Raw genomic sequence first — 19,706 nt, 5'->3', positions numbered from 1 at the left:
TCTACCCTGTCAGGAAGAACTGAAATTACATCTACAGCAAGAGGAAATATGGAGTTGGAAAGCATAGAATCTTTGTGAGTCAACTTAAGGACCCACAAAATAGCAAAGAGCTTGATGAGAATTATGTACAAGTCTCCTCTCAGTAGTCGGGATGAGGGACAGAAAATAAATCAGGAGATAGAAAAGACATATAAGAAAGGGTTTATTACAATAATCATGGGGACTTCAATATGCCGGTGGACTGGGAAAGTCAGGTTGGGAATGGATCTCAAGGAAAGCTATTCATTGAATGTCTACGAGAGGCTTTTTTGGACCAGTTTGTGGTAGAGCCACTAGGAAACAGATAATTCCGGATTTGGTAATGTGTAATGAGGCAGCCCTGATTGGGGAGCTGAAGGTGAGTGAACCCTGAGGGGGCAGTGACCATAATGTGATAGAATTCACCCTGCAGTTCGAGAGGGAGAAGCTGGGAATAAGATGTACTAATTGAAGTCAATGAGCAAGTTAGACAAAGGAGAGCCAACGGATATGATCTATTTGGGTTTCCAGAAGGCCTTTGGCAAGTTGCCACACAGGAGGCTGCTCAATAACATAAAAGCCCATGGAGTTTGGGGCCCGGTACTAACATGGATAGAGAGTGGAAATAAATGTATCTTTTGCAGGATGGCAGATGGTGCCTCAAGCAGTTCAGCAGGGGGCAGTGTTGGGACCTCAGCTATTCATGTAACAATTAATTATATATTAACGATCAGGAAAAAGGAACTGAGGGCATTGTTCCTAAATTTGCTGATGACACAAAGATGAGGGGAGGGACAGGGAGAGTTGAGGAAGTAGGGAGGCTACAGAAGGACTTGGAAATGCTCAGAGAGTGGGCGAAGGAGTGGCTGATGTAATACAAAGTGGGAAAGTATGAGGTTATGCCCTTAGGTTGAAAGAATAGAGGCTCAAACTGTTTTCTAAATGGGGAAATTTGGAATTCTGAAACATAAAGGGACTTAGGAGTCCTCTTTCAGATTTCACTTAAGATTAATATGTAGGTTCAGTTGGCAATTTGTAAGACAAATGCAATGTTAGCATTAATTTCAACTGAGTTAGAATACGAGAGCAGGTGCGTACTGCTAAGGCTGTATGAGACCCTGGTCAGACTGCGTTTGGAATATTGTGAACAGTTTTGGGACTTGTATCTAAGGAAGGATGTGCTTGCATTGGGGGAGATCCAAAGGAGGTTTATAAGAATGACCCTGGGGGTGACAGCCTTGTCTGATGAGGAGAGATAGAGGACTCTGGATGTTACTTGATAGAGTTCAGAAGGACATGGGGAGATCACATTGAAACTTACAGAATACTGAGAGGCCTCGATCGAGTGGATGTGCTTGAGATGTTTCCACCAGTAAGAGAAACATGGACCAGAGGGCACAGCCAAAGAATTTAGGGACAATCTATTCGGACTGAGATGAGCAGGAATTTCTTCTGCTAGAGGGTGGTTAATCTGTGGAACTCATGCTGTGGAGGTGAAGTTATTGAGTGTGTTTCGGACGGATATTGATAGGTTCCTGATTGGGAAGGTGATCAAACATGATTGGAAGAAGGCAGGAGAATGGTCGTGAGAAACACATCAGCCATGACCAAACGGCACAGCAGACTTGATGGGGGGAATGGCCTAAATCTGCTCTGTTATCATATTGTCTTTTGACCAGACTCTGCAAAACCCTCGAACATTGGAAGGCCTGGATTTGAGCCCAGCTGGAGATGTTTGTCATCTGACCTTTATCACGGGATAACCAGGGAGGAGTGAGAGTGTGCACCCTGTTCCATGTGGGAACTTCAGGATAGTTCCCAGCTCCTGGAATACCATGAGTGTAGGAAGTGTGGTCAGTGACAGCAGTTGGAGCTCTGGGTTTCGGAGCTTGAGCAGCAGCTGGTGTCAGTGCGGAGAGTCCGTGAGGCTGAGAGCTCCGTGGAGAGCACGTTTCTAGATGTGGTCACTCTGCAGCTTCAGAGTATGCAGGGAGAGAGGGAATGGGGGAGCAGCAGACAGTCCAAAAGGACCAGGCAGCTAGTACAGGAGTCCCCAGAGTGCATCCCACTCTCCAACCAGGATTCAGTTTGGAATCCTGATGAAAATGATGATTCCTCTGGGGATGGCAGCCGGAGCCAGGTCCACGACACCACGGGGACTCAGCTGTACAGGGGGGCACAAGGAAGACTGGAAGAGCGATAGTGAGAGGAGATTTGAGAGTGAGAACAATCAATAGGTGTTTCTGCAGCTGCAGATGGGAATCCAGGATTGTATGTTGTCTCCCTGGTGTCAGGGTCAAGGATGTCACTGAGCGGCTGCAGAGCATGCTGAGGGGAGAGGGGGAACAGGCAGCGGTCATGGTCCCACTGACCGTGGGAGAAAAGGTCATGCAGCCAGAATTTAGGGAGCTCTGGAGGCAATTACCAACAGGAGCTCAAAATTGTGAAACTCTGCATTACTCTCAGTGACCAATGCAAGTGAGGAAAGGAACAGGAGAATAGAATAGGGTGTATCTGATGCTGGAAAGGTGGTCCAGGAGGGAGCGCTTGAGATTCTTGGGACATTGGGAATGACTTTGTGGGAGATGTGACCTCTATATACAAGATGGGTTGCTCCTGAACAGAGCAGGAACTGAGTTCCTTGTGGGGTGATTTGCTGGTGCTGTTGGAGAGGGTTTAAATGAACATGGAGAGGGGGTTGTGGGAACCAGGAGGAAATATCAGGGAGGAACACCAAGGAGAACAGAATCATGGAAGAGATGGATACTCCAAAGTAAGGAATAGTAACTTATGCGGCCGGGTCACAGTGAAGAAGAGAGTAATAATTTCTAAATCCAACTGACTGTGTGCATGTATGGGCCTGCGTGGAGTCTGGGGAATAAGATTGGGGAGTTACAGACACATCTTACCAAGTGGAAATCTGGTGTTGTTGCTCTTACAGATGAGGACAGGACTGGGTTTTAAATATTCCTGGATAAAAGGTTTTCACTAAAGATAGGAAAAGAGAAGGAAGATGGGAGGTGTGGGATTGGTTATGATCGGTTTTTAGCTCGAGAAAGAGGATGTCCCAGATGGGTCAAGGACAGAATCGATTTGGTTCAAGATAAGGAACAAAAAGGTGCAATCAGGTTGTTCAGTGCCGTCTGTCGGTCACTGACTAGAGGGAAGGATGTTGGGGAACAAACCTGCAAGAAATTCACAGCACACATTCGGGTACCTTTAATTATCAGAATATAGAATAAAATCGGAGCAGTATGAAGGGCAGAGAGGGGTCAGAGTTTTGAGAACATGCTCAGGTGAATTTTCTCCAGCCGTGTGTTCCCATTCCAATCAGAAAGGAAGCTCTGCCAGACCTAGATCTTGGGAATGTGGAGGGTCAAGTAGATCAAATGTCAGTGAGAGGACATTTAGGGAAGAGTGATCATTGTATCACAAGGTTTAGGGAGACAGTGGAAAAGTACAAAGGGCAATCCAGAGTAAAGTTATGCCCATGGATCATATCCTATGGATCACCTCCAAATGTCTCACTCTTAGAATTTTTCATATTTTATTTTAAAACCGAATATGAATGCGTTACCAATCTAATATTTTGCCGCAGTATTTATGGTTGAGAAGGACATGGAAGTGAAGGAAATTCAGGAAATAAATGTTGATGTCTTGAGAAGAGTCCATATTACAGAAGGAGAGGCGCTCTAATCTGTTCTTTAAACTCATAAAGGTAGATAAATCCCCAGGACCTGATCAGGTCTATCCCACTACTTTTTCGGAAGCTTGGGAAGGGGCTTTGACACCCCTTGGTGAGATGTTTGTATCATCAACAGCCAAGGGTGATGTGCTGGAAGACTGGAGCGTGGCTAATGTTGTGCTGTTATTTAAGAAGGTCTCCATGGAATACCCAGGGAATTATAGAATGGTGAGTCTGATATCAGTAGTGAATAAGTTGTTGGAGGATATTTTAAGAAACAGGATCTAAATCCATTGGAAAGGCAAGGATTGATTAAGGATAGTCCACAAGTCTTTGTCAGTGGGAAATCATGTCTCACAAATTTGATTGAGTTTTTTGAAGACTTGACCAAGAAGATAGCTGAGAGAAGAGTGGTAGATATTGCCTACATGGACTTGAGCAAGACCTTTGACAAGGTACTGCATGGACAACTGGTTAGTAAGTTAGATCGAGTTGGATCCAGGGAGGGCAAGCCAACTGATACAAAATTGGCTTAATGGTTGAGACAGAGAGTGGTGGTAGATAATGGTTGTTCAGACTGGAAGCCTGTGACCAGCGATGTGGCAAAAGGGTTGGTTCTGGGTTCATCATTTATAGAAACAAATTGAATGAGAATATAGGAGGCATGGATTGTGAGTTTGCAGATGACACTTACATTGGTAGTTTCATGGACAGAGAAGAAGGTCATTTGAGAGTACATCTACATTACACATTGAGATAATAGCGAGGTGTTGCATTTTGGTACAAAAACCAGGCCAGAGCTAACACAGCTAATTGTGGGGCCATGGAGAGTGTCGTCAAACAGAGAGACCAAGAGGTGGAGGCACATCGAGGATTGAAACTGGTGTCACATGGAGACAGGGTGGTAAAGAAAGCATTTGGTACAATTGCTTCGATCAGTCAGAGCATTACGTGTAGAAGTTGCTACGACTCTACAAGGTATTGGTCAGGCCAAATTCCTAGTCACCCTGCTATTGGAAGGATGTCATTAAACTTTAAAGGCTTTAAAAAGGATGACAAGGATGTCACCGAGACTAGAGGGTTTGAGTTATAATGAGAGGCTGGTTAGGCCTGGGCTATTTTCCTTGGAAGATCAGGGACTGCTGGGTGACATTTTAGAGGTTTATAAAATCATAATGGGCATAGATAAGATGACTAGCTCAGGTTTATTCCCCAGGGTAAGGGAGTCCAAAACTAAACAGTAGAGGTTTAAAGCAAGAGGGGAATGATTCAAAAGGGACCTGAGGTGCATCTTGTTCACATCGAGGGTCGTGCCTGTATTGAAGGAGCTGCCAGAGGAAGTCATGGAGGTGAGTATGATAACAACATTTAAAAGACATTTGAACAGGTACATGGATAGGAACGGTATGGGGGAAATTAGCTAAATGCAAGCAAATGGGACTACAGGAATAGATAAGGGGAATAATTCATGAAAGATGTGAATATTTTGCAGATGGGGTAAAAAAAATTCCCATGAGAGGTTCAGGGATGAGGAAACTCAGTTATGAACACATTTTGGATAAGTTTGGACTGTCTTCCTTGGAGAAGTGAAGACTGAGAGGAAATTTGTTTGAGGAATTCAAAATTAGGAGGAATCCGGACAGAATAAATAGGAAAAAAATGAAAGGATTGAGAAGGAGAGCGCACAGATTTAAAGTAATTCGTGAGAGAATTAAAAGTGAGATGAGGAAAAACATTTTCAGCCAGTGGGTGGTTAAGGTGTGGAATGCACTGCCTGAGAGTGTGGTGGAGGCAGCTTCAATAGAAACATTCCGAAGGGAATGAGACTGTTATTTGAAAAGGAGCAATGTGCAGGGTGACACGGAGAAGGAAGGAGAATGGCACTCAGTGAATTGCTCGTTCAGAGAGCCAGTACAGACAAGATGGGCAGAATGGCCTCCTTGTGCACTGTAACAATTCTGTGATCGTGTGATTGAGCAGAGTTAAAGCTGGGGGAGTTGGGAGCTCGGTGTCTCACTGTGCTGCTGCTGCTGCTGCTGAGGTCAGTGAGATCAGAGACTGGGACAGGGAGCCAGAGCTCACATCAAACTCTGCCCATGTCTGTCACACTGAGACTGACAGGAGGCTACTCACTGATTTCACTCCATGCTGCAGGAATGGGACCACAGGCTGAAAATGGACAGAGCTCCACCACACGGTGAGTAAAACTGACTGACTAATATCTTGCTGCTTAAGGGGGCAATCGGACTAAAGAGGTACAGCTGGACACCCTGTTAGACACAGTGCTCCTCAATCAACCAATTTTATTCACTGCAGCTCCCCACTAACACCTTCAACATTTCAGCATTTGTGTTTTGGCAAGTTTTGTATTGAAAGAGTTTACTTACTCAGTCTGAGCTTGGTTCCTTTACCGAACGTGTACCACAGTGAGAGCTCGTAGTTCAGAAAGTGCGCAAAAACCTCTGCTCTCTCCTTCCCCCTGTCACTTTCACCCTGTCCCTGTCTCTCTCTGTCTCTCACTTACTCTCTTATTCTCTTTGACATTCATGTTTTTCCGTTTTTCTCATTCTGTTTCTCTCTCTCTCTCTCTCTCTCTCTCTCTCTCTCTCTCTCTCTCTCTCTCTCTCTTTCTCTCTCTCTCTTTCTCTCTCTCTCTTTCTCTCTCTCTCTTTCTCTCTCTCTCTCTCTCTCTCTCCCTCTCTTTCTCACTCTCTCCCTTTTTCTCTGTCTGGATTATGTCTAGCTGGCCTCGGGAGAGTTGTGAACTTTACTATTCATTGTTAAATCTTGTAGCTGCTCTTCCCATGTGGCCATGGAGTGTAAGAGGGAGACTTGAGGCCTTCAGTGAGCGGTGGACACCACAGGGACTGTAGTGTGTAGTGGACAGTGACAATAGCAGCATGGGGTAATTTGTTCATTTTTATTTATCGATAACTGTGGACGTGTTAATGCAGGAAGTGGATGTGTGTTCTCTGTTTAATATTACATAAAATTGTGGGATGTGTCAGTACAGGCGCTGGGACTATGTGCATTGTGGTTTTTGTACAGCTATGTATCATTGTGTCAAGGGGAGCTGTAACTTTGCTGACAGTAATAATCAGCGACATCCTCATTCTGAACGTTGCTGATTGTCAGGTTGAAGTGTGTGCTGGAACATGTGTCCCGGTGAATCTGCTGGAGACTCCTGTGAATCGTGTTGCTGCATTGTAGATCAGGAGAGAGGGTTGCTGACCTTCTTGCTGCTGGAACCATTCAACATTACCACTGGCACTCTGACTGGATTTACAGGTGATGGTTGCAGTCTGGCCCAGTTCCACTGACAGCACCGGGGGAGACTGGGTCATGATGATGTCCCCACTGATACCTGAGGGGTCAGAGAGAAACACAGTGAAGACAGAACTGTCACAGAAAGAGCCTGTCAAATGAGAGATTGTTGGAGACACTGAGCATCCCTCTGGTTTCAGCATTTTCCCTTCAATCACATGTCAGTGGAATTGGAGTGAAATGAAGAGCAGCTAAAGATTCAAGGTGGAAGGAGAGATTTGTACCTGGGATGCAGAATGCCAGGGGCCAGATCAGCTGGATGTGTGAAATCATGGTGTGTGCTCCTGTCCCTGTGCCTGGTTCCTGATAAGCTCTCCCTTCACTGGGCTCTGCTTTATAAAGCTGCCGCCTGTGAGAGTCTAACTGGGTGTTCCTCAGTATGTAAATGGCATCAGGCAGAGAGCACGTCAGCCCCTCACACTTCCTCTTCTCTCTCTCTTTCACTGTCTCTCTCAGAGAGCCATTGATGTGAACATGACTGAGGCCATTTGGCCCATTGTGTTTGTGCTTGTAAACAAAGATCTGATGACACTAATCCCATCCTCCAGCTCTTGGCACATTACCCTGGAGGCTACAGCAACGCAAGGGGATACCTAAACACTGCTCCAATGTCATGAGAGTTTGTGCTGAAAACATTCCTCCTCAACTCTCCTCTCACTCTCCAACTCGACTGGGCCTGGACTCACTCGAGCTCAGAAGGATGAGAGGGGATCTGATTGAAATGTATAAAATTCTCACAGGGCTGGACAGGGAGGAGGTTTCCCCTGATTGGAGAGTCTGGAACCAGGGTTCACTCTCTCAGGGGGATACAGGGTAGACCATTTAGGTCTGAAATGAGGAAACATTTCTTTACTCAGAGAATGGTCAACCTGTGGAATTCTCTACCATAGAAGGCTGTGGAGGACAAGGAACTGAATATATTCTAGAAAAAGACAGAGATAATTGTTTGCATTTTAACAGCATGAAGGGAATGGGGAGAAAGCAGGAATATGGCTTTGAGAGGGAGGATTAGCCATGATCATACTGAATGACAGAGCAGGCTCAAAGGGCCGAATGGCCTTCTCCTGCTGCGGTTTATATGTTTCTATATCTGTGTTACCTTCAGTCTCTGTTTCTGGTTATTGAGTCCTTTACTCATGTAAAAGGTGTCTTCCTACCCACCCTATAACTGCCTCAAATAATCTTATACCCCTCTATCAGGTTCCCTCTCGGCCTTCACTGCTCCCAGGAAAACAATCTCAACCTTGCCAATCTTTCCTCATAGCTGCCCCTCCATTGCAGGCAGCATCCTGGGAAATCTCCCCTGCACCCTCTCAAGTACAATCACATCCTTCCTAGAATATGGTGACCAGAGACGTGTCCCTCTCTCTCTGTCTCACATCTGCCACGTCTTTCTCTCTACCTCTCTCCCTCCCACTATTAATCTCTCTCATGTTTTCTCTCTTTCTCTCTCTCTCTCACTCTGTCTCACTCTGTCTCATAGCCACTCTCTCCAACTCACTGATGCTTTCTCACTCCATCTCATAATCTCTGTTTCTCCATCTCTCACTGTTTCTGTCACTTGCTCCCTCTCTCACTTCCACTAAAAGCCTCCGATTGTTATCTGTCCCTCTCTATTCCTCCCTCTCTCTCTCTCCTTCCCTCTCTACCTCCCAGTCTACAGTCTCTCTCCCTTCCTCTGTTATTCTGTATCTACCCATACTGATGTGTCCCTCTCACTCTCACACTCAACCCTACCCTCTCTCTCAATTCTCTTCATGTTTGGTCTCACACCCATCCTGTCTCTTTGTCCTCTCCTTGTCTCTTTCTCTCTCTCCATCCCTCTCAATCACACTGACTTACATCTCTCTCTGTATCCCTGAGCCTCACCATTTCTACCTCCCCCTATCCTCTATCTCCCTCTTGGTCCCCTCACATATCTCACACTGTCTCAGGTGCTTCTCCCTGTATCTCTCTCTCTCTCTCTCTATCACACACACACACACACACACACACACACACACACAGTCTTTCTCTGTCTCTGTCTCACACACACACACACACACCCGCTATCTCTCTCTCTGTCTCGCTTCTCTGTCTTTCTCACAGTGTCCCAGGTGGTGACAGTTGAATGCAGGATAAATCTCCCTCTGCTCTGCCGCACTAATGGATGTTAACCCTTCACCCCAGAAGCATGTCTTCTCCTGGAGGGAGACCCTATTTCCCACATTGACCAGGGTTTGGCCTCTCTCAGGAAGACGGACATATTCTTTTCAAACGAAGGACAGTTCTGTGCTGTTGGCCTATTCTCACTGGGGAATGGTTTGTTCATAAACCTCATTCCATGAAAGCCCAGCAGAGAGAGGAGATCCTGAGGCCATCAGTGTGAGCTGGAGAACAGGCCAGGCTCTGACCCACTGACCCATCCTGTCTATTCACATGTTCCAATCCTTTCCCCTCTCCTTTCCCTTTCACGGTCAGTCTTTTCTGAAATGGAGTGGTCCCTTCCCTGTCTCATACCAAGGAGGAGATGGACAGATTTTTAATGAATAATGGGTTAAAGGATGATGGAGAGTGGGCAGGAAAGTGGAGTTGAGTCTGAGATGGGATCAGCCATGATTATATTAAATGGTGGAGCGGGCTCGAGGGGCTGAATTTCCTGCTCCTGCTCCTCGTTCTTATGTTCCTCCACCCCGTCCACCTTTCCTCTTACTGCAACTTTGTGCATATTCTTGGAATGTTTGGATATTGAAGGTGTGATGTGAATTCAAGATTTGCGTTGAATTAATGTGGGGACAGAATTGTGCAGGGACTGTGATAGCTCCTGCAGTTGAATATCCTGCTGACAGGCTTCAGCCTTCCACATACAGAATGGGGAAGTGGGGGAGGTCAGAATGTACTGTCACAGTCCATAGCACTGTCCCACAGCAATGTGGGTGACCCTTAACTGCCCTCTGAAATGGCTGAGCCAGGCTCTCAGTTGTATCAATCATGACGTCTCAACAAAGAATTAAAACCGGATGGACTGCCTGGCATCGAAAAGGCAGACATAAACAGCTCTATCTACCCTGCTCCGTCCTCCTTACTGACATCTGGGAGCTAGTGCCAAATTCAGGAGAGCTGTCTCACAGACTAGTCACACAACAGCCTGACACAGTCATACTCACAGAACCATACCTTACAGACAATGCAGGACCCTGCATGTGCCCTGTCCCACCAGAAAGGCAGACCCAGCAGAGCTGATGACACAATGATCTACAGCCAGGAGGGAGTTACCCTGGGAAGCCTCAAAATTGGCTCTGGACCCCGTGAAGACTCATGACACCAGCTTAAACATGGGCGAGGAAACCTTTCTGGTGATTACAAGATATCTTGCTCCCTCAGCTGATGAATCAGTCTCCCCTCCATGTTGAACAGCACTTGGAGGAAGCACTGAGGGTGGTGACAGCACAGAGTGTGTTCAGGGTGTGGGATTTCAATGTCCACAACTGAGAGTGGCTCGGCAGTAGCACGACTGATCGAGCTGGTTGGTTCCTAATAGACGTAGCTGAGGGACTGGCTCTGCAGCTAGTGGTGAAGGAACCAAAAAGTTGGAAAAACCCCATCCTCACCAATCTTGTGGCTGTAGATGCATCTGTCCTTGACAGTATTGGTAAGAGTGACCATCACACAGTCCTTGTAGAAACTAAGTCTGACCTTCACTTTGAGAATCCCCTCCATTGCGTTGTGTGGTACTAACATCATGTTAAACAGGACAGACTCCAAACAGATATTGCAACGTAAGACAAGCTCATAAATGGGGATGATTGCCAAAGATTGCACAATGCTCAGCACTATTCTCAGCTCCTCAGATACTGAAGCAGTCCACGTTCAAATGCAACAATATCTGGGCAATATCCAGGTTTCATCTCAGAAGCAGTATTTCACATCGGTGTCATGTAAATGCCAGCCAATGACCATCACCAATAAGAGACAATCTAACCATCGCCCCTTGACAGTCAATACTATTACCATCACTGAATCCCCACTATCAACATTCTTGAGGTACCATTGACCAGAAACTCAACTGGACTTACCACAGTAACACAGTGGTTACAAGAGCAGGTTAGAGGCTAGAAATACTGTATCGAGTAACTCACCTCCTGATTCCCCCAAAGCCCATCGACCAAGTCAGGAGTGTGATAGAATAGTCCCCACTTGCCTGGATGGGTGCAGATCCAACAACATTCATAGATTGATCGTGTCACAGAGTCATTCAGCACAGAAACAAACCCTTAAGCCAAACTTTTCCATGCTGACCAGGTTTTCTGAAGTCAACTCGTCTCATTTGCCTGCATTTGGCCCGTACCCCTCTAATCCATTCCTGTCTATGTCTATCGCATCATCTGTCTTTCTTATCCACTCAAAAAAGCTTGATACCATCCAAAACAAAACAAACTCCTTGACTGGCATCACCTCCACAAAGCATCCACTCCCACCACTGCTCCATAGCAACAGCGTGTACTATTGATAAGATGCTCTGCAGAAACTCTCCAAAGATTCTCAGATAGCACCTTCCGAACCCACATGGGAGAATAGAAATTGCACGAAAAGCTCAGCAGATCTGGCAGCATCTGTGGAGAGAAATCAGAGTTAACATTTCGGGTTGAGCACGAAGCATCATGTGACCCAGAAAGCCAACTCTGATGTCTCTTCACAGATGCTGAGCTTTTCCAGCAATTTCTATTTTTGTCTCGGATTTACAGCATCTACCGTTACTTTGGTTTCCTTCCAAACCCATGTTCACTTCCATTTAGAACAAGAGCAGCAGATACATGGGAACTCTGTGAGCTGCAACTTCCCCTCGAAAAGGCTTAGCATCCTGACTTGGAAATATGTCACTCTTCTCTCAGCCTTGGTGGGTTAAAATACTGGCATTCCTTCTTCAAAAGCATTGTGGGTCAATTTACAGCTTGTGGACAATAGCAATTCAAGACGGCAGCTTCCCACCACCCTCTCAGGGCAACTCGGGAGAGGGTCAAAAATGCTGGCCCAGCCGGTGAATCCCACTTCCCAAAAGTGAATATGCAAAACCGAATGAAGTGTCCCTCAGGAGGGGAGAGGGTAAGTTCAGGGTCCAGAACTTCATTTCCCAGCCCAGGCAGTTTGTCTCCCAATGAATGAATGAGATACCAATTTGGAGCCCAGGTTTGGGGCAGTCTTGTGCTATAGACCCAGGTCTACAAGAGGGAATCGGAGGTCCAGCTAAAAAAGAAAGATGAGGAGAGAGAGGAACAGTGTGACAATTTGGGTCACTTACAGCCATGATGGACTGAATGGCCATCCCCCTGTGCTGTCAGATTCCAGGGAGTGCAGACGGTTCATAGTTTTCTCCCGTCTCAGTAACAAATGTCCAGCTGCTCCGAGCTCCTTCTTTCACTTCCTCTATTGGTGAAGTTTCAACCTTGCGCTCTGACAGTCTTTGCAGTTATTTTTTACACTGGGGCTTTCTGCTGTGGTCAGACTCTCTAATAATAAGTGTCCAATCAGTGACAATCACAGCAGCGAAGAGCAGTCAAGACTGTGGAGACAGGCTCACTGGGAAACACATTGGGAAGATCAAAGCCATCCTCTTCCGCTCCCGGTACAAACTCCATCTCTTGCCCTGAGCACTGTGTGCTGCTCAACCAGACTCTTTGCAAAGTGGGCATCATCTTTGAGGTAGATCTGAGCCCGCATCCTCCACATCACAAAGATCAGCCATTGAAAATCTCAGCTTCATCATGGGGATGACAAACATGGCCATTCCAATGTTTTCCTGGCCCACATCACAGCCACCGCCTTCCGTAAACTTCAGCTCATTCCAAACCGTGCTACCGATATCCAAACTTGCACCAAGTCCCATTCCCCCATTCCCTCCCACTGTCCTCAAGGACCAACATTGGCTCCCAGTCCAGCAACACCTCGATTTTCATATTCACATCCTTGTTCTCAAGCTGCTCCCTTCCTTTCCACCCTCCCCATCTTTGTAAGCTCCTCCAAGCTGCCTCACCTGCCAGTGTGGTTAGCAATCTTGGATATGTGGTTCTCTATTTCTTCATCCAAGTCATTGAGAAACATCATGAAAAGCTGAGCTCCCACCACAGGCCCCTGGGACACCTCGACTCACATCTTGCTCATTGGAGAACACACACATTCTCCCTCCTCTCTGTCTCTAGCTCCAGACCCATTCGTGACCCAAGGTAAATGCATTTCTCAACTTCCATCTGATTCCATGTCTCTTATGTGGAACATTCTTAAATGTCTTCTGGAATTCCCTGTAGACAATATCTAACGACATTCCCTTATATCCCACATTATGGAGCTCCTAACAAAGTGTAACCAGGTTAGTTAAAGATGTATGAACCTTTGTAAATCCATGCTGACTCTCTCGGACTAGTTCATATTTGTCCGTTATTCTGTCTCTAAAAACAGAGTCAATCACTTCCTGACAACAAACATTCAACAGAGATGTCTATTGTGCATGAAGTTAATAAACAGTTAGCACTGACACGAGGAGCCTCCTGCTGTGCTGGAGCCTTCCCTCCTTACAGATTAAAAACTGAAGACCGGCAGCAAATTTAAAAATACAAATTAAAAACTCATTAAACAATTTCCACACACAGGGCCAGGCGATGTGTAGTAATTGCGATGGGGAAGCTGGTGGAGCCCATTGTAGCTCAGAGTGACCACATCTGCTGCAAGTGTTGGTTGCTCAAGGCACTCCAGCTCAACGTTGATGAGCTAGAATCTGAGCTTCAAACACTGCAACACATCGGGGAGGGGGCGAGAGTTACATGGACACTGTGGTTGGGGAGACAGTCACACCTTGTAGGTTAAATACTTCATATTATGACCAGTGTTCAGAGACAGGGGGGTGTGACTATAAGTGAGCAGGTCGATGCAGCCTGGATTTCGCATTGCCTGAGCCTCAGCTCCTTATCCAATAGAAATGAGGTACTTATTCCTTGTGTCAATGAGGCAAAGGATTATCGGGAGAATGCGCAAATGTGGCGTGAGCGTTTTGGCGAAACTGACCAGAACTCTGTAAGCATCAAAGTCATTAAGTGAAAAGATGAAGGTAGAGCAGAAATTAAGTGTATAAACGGGGGAAGGCCAATTCCAGCACCATTAGATAGGCACACACAGGGGGAGGCAATGGCCTAGTGTTATTACCGCTGGATTATTAATCCAGAAACTCAGCTATTGTTCTGGCGACCTGGGTTCAAATCCTACCATGGCCGACATGGGGATTTGAATTCAAGAACGATACTGTCAGCCTTACCTGGCCTGACTCACGTGTGACTCCAGACCCACTGTAATGAGCGGCATGGTGGCTCGCAGTGCCAGGCTACCAAGTTTGATTCTACCCTTGGGCAACTGTCTGTGTGGATTTTGCATGTTCACCCCATGTCTATGTGGGGTTCTGTCAGGTGCCCTGACTTTCTCCCACAGTTCTAAGAAGAGCAAGCAAGGTGGATTGGCAATACAAAATTACCCATAGTGCTCAGGGATGTGCAGGTAAGGTGCATTAACCATGGAAGATTCAGGGCTAGGGGGATAGGTCTGGATGGGATGCTCTTCAGAATGTTGGTGTGGGCTCATTGGGCTGAATGGCCTGTTTCACACTGTATGGATTTTGTGATTCCATGTGGTTGTCTGTTAACTGCCCTATGGGCAGGAAATGCTGGCTTGGCCAGAGATGACCATATCCAATGAATGAATGAAAGAAGATCACTGCACCATGGGCAAGGAGGCCATTCAGGCAGAGGAGCACAATGAGGAGGGTTTGACAATGAGTGGGACTGATAGCATCCTTTGTGAGCAGGACTGAGAGTCTCACATGGTGTGCTGTCTACCTGGTGCCAACGTAAGGGGCATCTTGAACCGGGTTGAAAGGATATTGGAGTGGGGTTGGTGGTGGTGACCATCCAGTTGTTGTTGTTGCTGTGTTGGGACAAACAGCATCAGCAAAAATAGGCAAACGGTCCTATTTGGACAATATTAGGAAAGCTATCAGAAGTATATTGATTAAACAGACAGAGAGAAATAAGAAAGAGCTGAGGAACATATTCCAGTGAATGGACCAAATAGGAGTTCTATATACGAATGCACGGAGCGTAAGGAATAAACTCAATAATCTGCACACACAAATTCAAATTTAAGATTATGCTATTGGATCAATTACTGAGACATATTTGCAGAATCATTAGGATTGGGAATTAAATATATCAGGTTAGAAGGTTCACAGGATGGACATGGGGAAATGGCAGAAGAGGTGGAGCAGCCTTATTCATTAGAAACAAAATGGCTTCAACGGTGAGGGAGGTTATAATGAGGGGAAACAATTCAGTGCAACTGAGGAGCAGGAAAGGATCTAAAACTACAATAGATATTGTGTGCAGACCCCCGGCAGCAGCTCTGAGATGCTGGATTGTATTAATGCAGGCATTAGGCAAGTCTGGAGCAAAGCCAGTGTAATATTAATGGGGAAGTTTAACCTTTAACTTAGATTGAGAGAGAGATAAGTACTCTGTCAGAAAGGTAGTGAATTTCTGGAGTGGATCTGGAATAGTTTCCAACAGGAATAGGTCCTGGATGTAACAAGGGGACAGGCAATATTGGAATTAGTCATGAATAATGAACCAGATTTAGTTAGTTACTACTTGTACATGAGCATTTATCAAATAGTGATCATAACATGATCGAGTTCAATGTCACATTTGAAAGTGAAAAGCATGATTCAGCTGCTAGTGTTTGAGGTCAAGGTAAGGGCCGACTTCAAGGAGATGAGACAGAAACTGTCCACAGAAAACTGGGAAAATCTGCTCATGGGTAAAACAACTGAAGAACAGTTGGGAATGTTTAAAGAAATATTCAAAACAAAACAAAACCTGTTTATACCTGAGACGGAGAAGCTCCACGTCTTAGAACAAACAACAATGGACAATTAAAGAGATAAGGGAAAGAATAAAACTTTTAAAAAGCTAACAAAAATGCAAAACAAAAAGGACAGATTCTGCTGAATGAGAAAGATACAAAGGTCCACAAAGCAGCTTCAAAGAGCTTGCAAAAGGGATTCTGAAAGGAAACATGCCAGAGCAAGTGGTGGAGGCTGGTACAATTGAAACGTTTAAGAGGCATTTGGATGGGTATATGAATAGGAAGGGTTTGGAGTGATATGGGCCAGGTTCTGGCGGGTGGGACTAGATTGGGTTGGAATATCTGGTCGACATGGACGTGTTTGACCTAAGGGTCTGTTTCCATGCTGTACATCTCTATGACTCTATGTAAGGGATATCAAAATCAATAGGAAGAAATGATACAGTTTCGTAAAAGGGAAGCTGGGAGATCAGGAGCAATGTTGGCCATTAAAGACTGCAAGTGAGGGATATTGTCAGTGACAATAGGGAAACGACAGCCATGTTAAATAAATACTTTTCCTCAAGATTTTCAGTAGGAAAGGAGGAGGACTTGCCTGAAGTCCCAAAGGAATTAACAGAGGATCATGGACAGGGACTGAATAAAATTAATGTCAGTAAAATATCTGTACTGAGGAACGAAAGAGTGACAAATCCTCAGGACCTGACAGTTTCCATCTGAGGGTGATAAAGATAGTAGCCGACCATATTGTAGACACTCTGACTATAATCTTTCAGAGTTCCCTAGTTACACGATTTGTACCTCTGGGTTTGAAAATTGTAAATGTCACTTCACTTTTAACAAGGATGTTAGAAAAAAGGCAGGGAATTGTAGGGCACTTAGCCAACATTTGTGATGTGGAAATTGTTGGGGTCTATAATCAAGGATGGGGGTAACTGAAGACCTTGAAAATGGTCAGTTAGTCAGGGAGAGTCAGTGTGGATTCATGACAAGTTGCTCACGCTGAAAAACCTCATTGAACATTTTTGATGAAGAAACGCAAGTCCTGTACACAATAATGTCTATGGTTGTTGTTTACAGGGGCTTCCAGAAGGTATTTGAAAAAGGTCCTATGTCAGAAACTGTCAACTCAGGTAGGAATCCACAGAATTGAGGCTAAAATACTGACACAATTGGAAATTTTTGAGTGACAGGTGACTGACAGTAGGGATAATGGGTAAGTGCTGAAATTGGCAGGAAGTGACCAGTGATGTCCAATAGCAATTTGTCCTCTCGCCTCAATTAGTTACATTATTTATTCATGACTTGGATAATAGCATCGAAAATTAGATATTTCAGCTTGCTCATGACACAAACTTAGGCAGTATTGTAGATAGCATCAATAGAGTCTAGAGTCATACAGCATTCATCCATAACTTATTTTTGGTATACAGCTCCTTGATCTCTATCTCTCTCTCTTTCGCTCTCTCTCTCTCCCCTATCACCCCACCTCAGCAGCATAGATCTCACTCTGAGTTTCATCCCTCTTCCCCAAGCTTCAACCCCTCTCTCTCAGTGCTCTAACTCTCACTCTCTCTCTCTGTATCTCTGAGCCCCATCCCTCCCTCCGTTTGAGCTGCTGGGAGTCTGAGTTAAGCCAATTCCAGGGTATCACATGGAGAATAATGACGGGATATTTGGAGTGTGAGTTTGATGATGTAACTGTGAACCATTGCAGCAAAGACATTACAGACGCTTTGTACAGACAGCAAAGCCCAAACCAGAACATTGTGTCAATCAACACAGAACTCATGAAAGCTTCAACAGAATCGTTATTCATGTGATTCTCAGAGATGTATCATTATTCTAGTTACAAATGGCTCTTTCACCTGTAAAGGTCCATCCTACTGAATATTAGTTACAGCTGGGCATTGGAGAAATTTTGGGCAGTTGGAATCTAATGTGGGAGAGTGTGACCTTGTTCACATTCAGAGTTATTATTCAAACGTGATTGAAGCGTTCTTAAGTCCAAATAGCAAAACTCACCATTGGTTATAATCTATTAGGTGTGACAAATTCAGAAACTCCCTTAGTTCTCGTTGTCAGCGAGTACTTGTCAATATCCGTTTAACAAACCAATTTTAAATAAGAATGACACACTACCAACCCTATCTATGTAATCTTCTCATTTGGGAATGGGGAATGAATTTGATTTTGTGACTATATTCACTTTCCTAGAATCAACAATGAATCAAATTGAACAGTTTGGTTCAGGATCCAATAATACAGGACAACTCCAATTACTCTGACTTGGTTCAATCAACTGATTCTCCAACATGGAAGCCCTCTGTTACATTGGCCGTTTTCTGTTGGTGTTTGTTTTATTGTGTCTGAATTACCAAATCCATGTCATATTTGATACATGTGGTACATCCAAGTATATAAATACTAGTCCATAAGATAAAGGAGCATAATTGGGAATTTGGCCCATCAAGTCTGGTCCACCTTTCATTTACAGTTGATAATGATTTTAAATCCTATTCTCTCACCGTCTCCCTATAAATCTTCATTCTTTGACTAATCAATCGCCAATTTATCTCAAATACACTCAATGACTCGGCCTCCACAACTCAGTTCAAAAGGTTGTCTCTTCACTGTGAGGCTGTTCCCTCGGGTCTTCAATCTCTCCTATTATTGGAAACATCTTCTCCATGTCGACTCTATCCAGGCATCTCTGTATTCAGTAAGTTTCAATGACATTCCCTCTCATCCTTCTAACTCTATCAAGTAAAGAACTAAAGTCCTCAACGATTCCTCACACAAACATCTTTGTATTTTCTGACCAACCTCATGAAATCTACCTGTTGATCTTTCCCCAAATACAAAGTACATTGTCTGAATTCACTAATAGCTCTGAATTTGTTTGTCTAATAACAAGGAGTTCACTTTGGGAATTGTCCAATTCTTTTTCGATCTCAAGCATTTTCTCATCCCCTCATCTATTACACTCACTACTCTGCAGGTTTTTGTCTTTAACAAAATCTTTGGTCTTCCACATGAATTCTGATCTAGAAGGGAATGAAGTTTTTAATTCTTCTTAAATAATAATTTATCTGAGAGTATTGTAATTGTTCTGAGCCGTTAATGCTCTTATCCACCTGTCAACATTATTTTGTTGAACTCTCTCAAACTCAGTATAAGTTTGTGGCGGCTGTTTCTGTAAGTTCTAAAACATCTGTCTGTATATTTCTGAGATCAACTCATATGTGCATAGAACAGCTATTTTCACTTCCTCACCATCCCGAAAACGTTCCTCTGACAGGGATGTCAAAACCTCTTGTTGATTCCCAAGTTCATTTTTGCATGGGCAAGCTCGAACCTTTTTCTTCCTGCCTTCCATGTGTTTCTATCTTCTCAAAAGACATGAAAATGCTACTACATCCTTCTCGTCATAGGCATAGAGTCATACACCAAACAAACAGGCCCTTCTGCCCATCATGTCGATGCTAATCAGTAAACACCAAACTGCACTAATCCCATTTACCTGCACTTGGTCCATAGCCTTCCATGCCCTGGCATTTTTTGTGCTCATCTGGATGTGTCTAAAATGTTGTGAGAGGAGCTGACTCCACCACCTTCTCAGGCAGCACATTCTATATTTCTACCACCCTCTGGAGAAAATAAAATCCTCAAAACCCCCTGAAGCCACTTTTTCATCCTGTTAAGCTTATTCCCTTTGGTGTTAGACATGGGGAAACGTTTATCACGATCGACTTTGTCTGTGCCTTTCATATTTTTATATGCCTCAATCAGACTCCCC

This window comes from Chiloscyllium punctatum, chromosome 7, assembly GCF_047496795.1.
Source record: "Chiloscyllium punctatum isolate Juve2018m chromosome 7, sChiPun1.3, whole genome shotgun sequence".
NCBI lineage: Eukaryota > Metazoa > Chordata > Chondrichthyes > Orectolobiformes > Hemiscylliidae > Chiloscyllium > Chiloscyllium punctatum.
The sequence above is the reverse complement of the archived record's forward strand: the minus strand, read 5'-3'. Positions refer to the sequence as shown.